This window comes from Podarcis bocagei (genome assembly GCF_964188305.1).
Source record: "Podarcis bocagei genome assembly, chromosome: 1".
NCBI lineage: Eukaryota > Metazoa > Chordata > Lepidosauria > Squamata > Lacertidae > Podarcis > Podarcis bocagei.
In genome coordinates, this window is record NC_138125.1 from 71,498,880 (window position 1) to 71,506,489 (window position 7,610).

Below are 7,610 nucleotides of genomic sequence, written 5' to 3' on the forward strand. Positions count from 1 at the left end.
TTGGAGCACTAACCAAGCTTGTTTCACAAACAGCTTGTGAACAAACAAAAAAGGGCACATTACACTAAACATTACAGATAGATACAAGTAATGTTATGACTGATAAGCTCTCATGGGCTAATTTGACCTTGGTGCTCTTAATTATCTGTTCATTATCCTGGTCAGTCTTTGCTGAATTGATAGCAATGTTTACACCAGCCTTTTATTTAACCAAAGCTAATCATTTCAGCAATGTTGTGTATCCAACAACTACTCTCCTAACTAGAGGAAACTTTAACGATGCATTTAGGACCTTTAGTCTGGAAAAACATCCAGGACTAGGAATGGTGTCGAGAATCCAGCTCAACATCAGTAAGAAAATCAGTCAGAAATCAGTCTCACACCAAGATGACTTGAAGAAAAAGCTTTGGCTTCAGCCGCAATGTTTATTGTGTGCAGTAAGAAATAAATCATCCTCTCTCCTCCAGCACCGCGCTTGCTCTGCCTGGTACTCAAAGGTACCAAATCAAAGGAATGTAACCTTGCTTTTGCCCACAGACAAAGAGAGTGTTATGCTACGTGAGCCAATCATTAGTCTAGCATGAGGTGTTCACGTGCTCATCAAGCTCTTAACAATATCTCGTGCTGCAAAATCACTCTGCAATAATAAGAACTCTGCTCATGCTCTTATGTACAAGCAATCATTTTCCCACATGCCCTCTTTTCTTGTTTATATTATAAGAGGGACGCTTAATCAAAATTGCATTCCCATTACCTAAGCGTTTATATTTTGCAACATAAATTCCCCTTGTAACCCCTATGGTGGGCCTTGGTCGAAACCACCATGCAGTACATTGGGAAATCAAAAAAAAGCAAGCATTGAATACAACAGCACACCATAACAAAACCAACAATACATGCAATTACAATCAATAACATTTTTCTTAACCATAATCCATTAGGTAGCCAAGAAAATAACCAATCCCATGGATCAAAACCTTCAGGTGGATTCAAAGGATTATGGGTTATCATTTGTTCCATATAATCAATAATAGCAGAGATATTGGTTGATTGATCAGTTATATACATACAACAATGAGAATGAATTAAGACATAAATTCCACCTTTAGAGGCAAAGATTACATTTAAAGCATAAAAAGTTTATAAAGCAACTTCTCTCATTTCTGACTTTTTTTTTGTTTTTTTTGTTTTTGTTAATTATTTTTAAAACAAAGATGATAGAATTAAAAACAAAGCTTCGGTCCAATTTGCCACAGAATAACCATAAATCAGATTGAAGCAAACATGTAGATTTACTGCTCTTTCTCATCCAGTTGAACCAAACATAAAAATCTCTACATGCAGCCTGTTGGTCATAAGTCGTGTAAGTTGTGACATTATTAACTGAGACTTTTGGCCTATCACTCATAGTGGTAATAATAAAAAAAACAAGAAGATCCATTAATGTACTCATATGTCCAATTACAATATGGATAATGACCTAAAAATTTACTTCTATTATGATTGAAACGAAAACAATAAGGCACTATTTCTGCAAGCAACAAAACACAGGTGATAAACTTATACGATTGTCCTTCATATTATTGCTAATCTTAAATGAAGCATTTACTGGAATGCTAGAATACCACCACCAAAAAAGGCTCAAAGCTTTTTAAAGTTTTTTTTTTTTTAATCATTTTTCTCAGCAGCTAAAAAGCACTAGCCAAGCATATTTCGCTTCAAGCATATTCCGCTTGCTGTAACTAAAAAGATTGCAACAAGGTCGAGAACAGAGCCCATTGTCTTCGCAAGGCTTGCTAAAGAACCATATTGCAACTTGCTTTCTGTCCGGGAACCATGCCAAAGCACAAAAATGAAACAACTGGAACACACTAAAATCCCCTCACCCCTCCCTTGCCAAGAGTCCACAATAGTTCCAAGACAGCCCTCTGTACATGCTCAGGTGAACACATCATAAGGCAGGACTCCTGAGGGAGGAGAGAAAAAAAAAATATCTGGGGGGTAAAATCCAAGTGATGCCAATAAGGATGAGAATGGTAAATTATTCCAATGGCCATTTCCGAGCAACCTGTGTGATATTTCGTGGCTCGATTATTGGCATGTAAAAACCATAATCCAGAAGAAGTCACACAACCATTTCTGCAGATACAGGAGCCCATTTGCTGTAAATAAGTCTGATGTATTGCTCCTTGTACTGCTGAGTCAAAAATCCAAGCCCAATGAAACGTGGTGACACAGAGGCAGTGTCCACAGTGAGATGTACCTTAGAAAATGGAGCCAAAGAAGGCGTGTGGGTGACATCCATTTGCCAAATTGCCAGGGGATGCAGGCCTCTAGGGTTGACTGCATCAAAAGAAATGACTGTGATCTTGTCTGCTGGATCCTTATGTCCTTTAAGGGCAGAAAATAGTGGAGACAAAGTGGAGGTGGGCAGGTCCAAATAACTCTTTATCCAATTCAGCTGTCCAAGAATTTGTTGTAAATCCACCAGTTTAAGATGATCAGGGAACTGTAGTTGAGGCGTAACTGGAATGGCTGCAGATGCTGTCAGCTTGTGTCCCAGGTACGTAATAGGTAAAGTCCGCTGGATTTTTTCTTTAGCCACTGTCAAGCCAACAGGTTTTATCCTTTGCAGGATTTTGGGACACGGCGGAGGACAAGGCCGTGGCTAGCAGATGAGCTTTGTGCATCTCAGTGCCCACTGACTGGCAGGCTGTAAGGATATCAGCAATGGCTATATTTGATGTTGTCATCAAAGGGCACATCAAAGGATGTTGCTTATGGTTCTCATTTACATTAGTGAACGCAAGCTGGCGTACAGTCAGGTCTTCTGCTGCCAGGTCCTGAACTTGCCGCTTGAAGGTATTATACAAGCGATCAACAAATTGTCCATAGGGCTCTGCAAGGCCCTGTCTGACGCTTCCCAATAGGCCACCGTGCTCATTCCTGTCATCAGGGACAGAGGCCAGAGCCTCTTGAGCGGCAGCAGTGGTGGCTGCCCAATACATAGGATCAAGGGCCAACTGTTGGGCAATAGGAAGAAAATTGCCTCCTCCCATCAGCCCATCGAGAACATCAGTTTGGGTCAGCATGACGGGGGCTGGGGGTGCAGGAGCAATCACAGGAAAGAGATTTGGAGTATCAGAATCAAAAGGCAGCAACGGAGCAGCAGTACAAAGAGTCTCTTGGAGGGCAGTGGAAATGGGGGGTGTGGAATGCGAAGAATGCAGGGGAGGGACGACAGGAGCCTTTGGTAGGGCATATACAGCAGAAGAAGGCAATGCTGGATATAGCAATGGAAAGTCGGCAGGCAAAGAAACAGATGCAGCAGCCAAAAGGAGATTGGCTGGAGTCAAACTGGACATTGCTGTGTAAACTTCAGACCAGGCATGTAAAACTCTGACATCAATCTGAGGATGGTTTTGGAAAAATTGTCCTATCTTTTCCCAGTCTTTTAAACTATAATTCCCATGCTGAGGAAACCAGGGACAGTGAATATCCAATGCTTCTATAAGAGACACGATATCAGCATCTGAGACAAGAAGGCTGTTGCTGGCCAAAAGAGATTTAAGGTCTTCAAAAAACTTTTTCTGTGGTGGAGAGAGAGACTGCCCCATAATGGCAAAAGAAAGGGGGGGGGTTGGGAGCACTCACCAGGGATCCACTAGGTGGATGAACGACGCGTCTGCAGCCCTTGCCGGGCGAGATGAGTGCTGATAAGTCCTTAACGTAGTCCAGAATCACATACACGGGGTACCAAGGGAGCACTCACCGGGATCCATAGTGGATGAAAGACGCGTGGTGAGCGCTGAACGATGAGAAACAACGTGGAGTCCAAAGGTAGTCACACGGGGCACCAAATGTCGAGAATCCAGCTCAACATCAGTAAGAAAATCAGTCAGAAATCAGTCTCACACCAAGATGACTTGAAGAAAAAGCTTTGGCTTCAGCCGCAATGTTTATTGTGTGCAGTAAGAAATAAATCATCCTCTCTCCTCCAGCACCGCGCTTGCTCTGCCTGGTACTCAAAGGTACCAAATCAAAGGAATGTAACCTTGCTTTTGCCCACAGACAAAGAGAGTGTTATGCTACGTGAGCCAATCATTAGTCTAGCATGAGGTGTTCACGTGCTCATCAAGCTCTTAACAATATCTCGTGCTGCAAAATCACTCTGCAATAATAAGAACTCTGCTCATGCTCTTATGTACAAGCAATCATTTTCCCACAGAATGGAAGGATCTGACATTTTTTGTTCTTTCAATTTCTCATTCTTTCCATCTTAAATTAAGTTCTCCACATTTCTGCAGCAATCTGCAGATTAAAAAACAACAACCATCATTAAAATTTGTCAGCATTGTACTGTGAATTCCACTCTTTGTGTCACTCCTGGTTTGGAAAGCACTGGGTTCCATACATGTAAAAACACTACTGGTCTTCCTCCTAACCATTAAAGAAGCAAGGAAGATGTGGCATCTCTTGGGTAGGCAATTTCAGTTTGATGCCTATGCCACACAAACTTTATCCTCTGAACCAGTCCTGCTCTTTGACTAGTTGGGAAGTCATTTATCAGGCATAACTGAGTGAGATGCAAGTTTTTACACTCTACCTGCTATTTGGGGACAATGGTTATTTTATTCTGTTTGTTGTACTGCAAATTCAATACAGCTTTGCAGTATTTGCAATTATAGCTCAGTTTGGTCAAGAGACCTTGGTTTCTTCTGAGTCTCCTAGTACACCAGGCAATCCAATATGCCTACTCACCTTGCCAAGCTCTACCTTTGTCCTCTACAAATGGTTGCAATAAGGTGTTCAGACAAACATATATTCAGTGCAACACTGCTGGAAAGATACATTGGCAGATATTTAAACAGACCCCCCCTAGACTGGAGTTAAAATTGTTACTAATCCAGCAAGTGTTAGTGTCCAGGATCTATGGGATGGCTCTCAGATTAGACTGGAAATAACATGTAGGTGACACGGCTTGCATTTTTTAAGTACAGAAAGTATTGGTTTAAAGTGCAGAGATCTTTTCTATTCTGTTCTGGATAAGGTTCTGAAACTTTCTCTCTGTGATAGAAGCTGGAGGTTTCTAGCTGACAAGTCAAGTTTCTCTTCTGCCTGGTAAGCAAAAGGTTCCTGATGTTTGGGTTATTCCTTCAGAGAAGCTGAGTCAAGTTGATTCAAACTAGTCCTTTTATCTCTTTCTCCCAAGGTCATGTTTCCTATAATAATAGGCCTGAAGGAGCCTGGTTTGACTTTCTCTTTCCTTCTTGGTTCTCTCTACTTTGTTTCTGTGTGGTGATCTGTACATAGTATGCTGAAGTGCCTAAGTTTTTAGTCTTATTGTTAAGTTTAAGTTAAGGTTTTGCTGCAACTGGATTATTAATGACTATGCCAATCCTGAAGAGTTGGATTTGTGACTGTTATGCTATTTACCTTCAGTAAATAATTACTGGATGAAGCTGGTTGCGTATGGTTTATTTTTTGGAATCCTGCATCATGCTTACTCTGCTAACTACATAACGTTGAGGTTTGCTCTGGATTGTTATGGAGCAAAACCACAACAGTAGGCATCCAGTGCACTGATGCTGAAAGGCAGATAGGTGTAGGTTTTTTGGTACGTGTGGTGTGGAACTGCCTGATGACAGTCCTCTCATCAGATTTGCATTTAACCCAGTTTACAAATATCCACATACTGTAGAACTATATTCCTGCTGCCTTAGACATGCCAGATGGAAATAATGTTGGCCATTATGAAAGCTCTAGAGTCAGACTTGTCTTGCAGCTCTGGAAAGTACATCAGTGAACTAGTAACTTGACAGCTGCATTCACTTTTGAATGTACAGTATGACTTATAACAGACAGCAATACATGGATATTAATTTGGTCAATCTGTCCAGATAAATGACAAAATAAAGGAAAATACTCTCTTCTTTCATTAGTCAGTGTTTTTCCTGCTTACGCAACAACAAAAGATAATAAAAATTACTAAATACAGGTATACTTTAAATACCACCAAGTTGTAAATTTTCCCAGATATGAATAGGATTGCACTGTAAACTACTTACAGCACAATTCTCTGCCTTTACTCAGCAAGACAATCCTATTGAATTCAATTGGCCTTATTACAGGTAAGAATATATGACTGCAGCTGTAGTGTTCCGTTTTGCTGCTTAAAGTTTATTTTTATTCTTCTCAGACATCACAGCCTTCAATCCCTGACATCCTCCCACTGGCAAAATTGTCTCTTAAAATTTAGTATTTGCTCCTATGGGTGCGTGTTCATGTGCAACAGCCCATAATCTTGCAAAGTCAATATTGATATTCTCCCAACAGGAGGGAATGCTGACCTTTAATGATAACAAAGGCTATGGTTTTTGGCTTCTTTTGACTTCTTTCTCAGCACTATATTGATTATAGAGCCTTCCCATATAAACATTACACAGATCCTAGAGGACTTTGTAAGGAACTTAGAAAAATCACAGATAACATAAGTAATCTTCATTGACTACTCGCATATTTCTTCTCAGCAGAACTGTAGCAAGAGAAATCTAGATTACTCCATGCTCTAAAGAGTCCCATTTGTATCTCCTTGCCCTAAATTATTATTGTAGAGGCAGAGATCTCTTTGGAACATTCATACCCCCAAAGAACACTTGTCACATAGTCAGCCTTGTGATGTTTACACAACCAGAAACACAACAGTCACATTCCTTTGGGAGTAATTGGGTTTTTTTTGGGGGGGGGCTGTTGTCAGTTGTATACTACTATGCTCTTATCTTGGTCTCTGGCACCACCCAAATTAAGGATTTCTTTTGGGGAGGGACCATAGCACAGTGATACAGCACATGTCAAGGTTCAATCTCTTGGCTCTCCAGTTAAAAAGGATCAGGTAGGTGATGGGATAAACCTCTGCCAGAGACCCTGAAGAGCAACTACTTGTCAGAGTTCACAGAACTGGGTTACATGGACTAATAGAGCTTTTAGAAGGCAGCTTTATGTACTATTCTGCCTATAGTGAATTGTATGTATGTCCAGCTTATTGCCCTTAATAAGCCTCCCAGCAAATGGATATCTACAATCTGAGAAGTATAATTCGTTCCAAACTAAACATGTGACATTACTACATGGGAGGAAGACATCAAAGTAACTTTTGCTTTGCAAATTATATCACTAATAGGCATATAGTGGCATAGCCTGTATCTGGTCCTCCCCTGCTTCTTGGGATATTCCTGCTGCTTTATTACACTAATATTCTGCTAGTGCATTTTTACACTTGGCTTTTTTAAACAAAGTGGACCCAAAGTGTGCTGCCTAAGGGAACTAGCAATAGATCTTTCCTTCCTACTCTGCCATTGTCTAGTAAAACTGCCCACTAATCTTGTGTATTGACTGAGCAACTCACACAATCAGGTGCTTGATCAGTGACATGTAAGTTAATTCTCAGATGGTTTGAAAAGTATGCACATCTTATGAAAGACAGCAGGAGGTAGAAGGGCTTGCACCTTTGGATATCCTGCTCCAGAAGCAATTGTTTGCAAAATGTAGTACATAACCAGTAATTGCTCCACTACAGCTGTTATATCTTACTTACACCACATTTAAAGTTT

The 7,610-nt window shown here is 40.6% G+C and overlaps 1 long non-coding RNA gene across 1 annotated transcript; it reads right to left on the reverse strand.

Annotated features, from left to right (window-relative positions):
- Positions 1–392: 392 nt before the first annotated feature.
- On the reverse strand, positions 393–2,227 carry LOC308584598. The gene is made up of 2 exons (XR_014006940.1): positions 1,567–2,227; positions 393–1,494 (listed from the first exon to the last, which is right to left on the reverse strand). It is a non-coding gene; the product is annotated as an uncharacterized lncRNA (long non-coding RNA).
- Between the last annotated feature and the right edge of the window lie 5,383 nt (positions 2,228–7,610).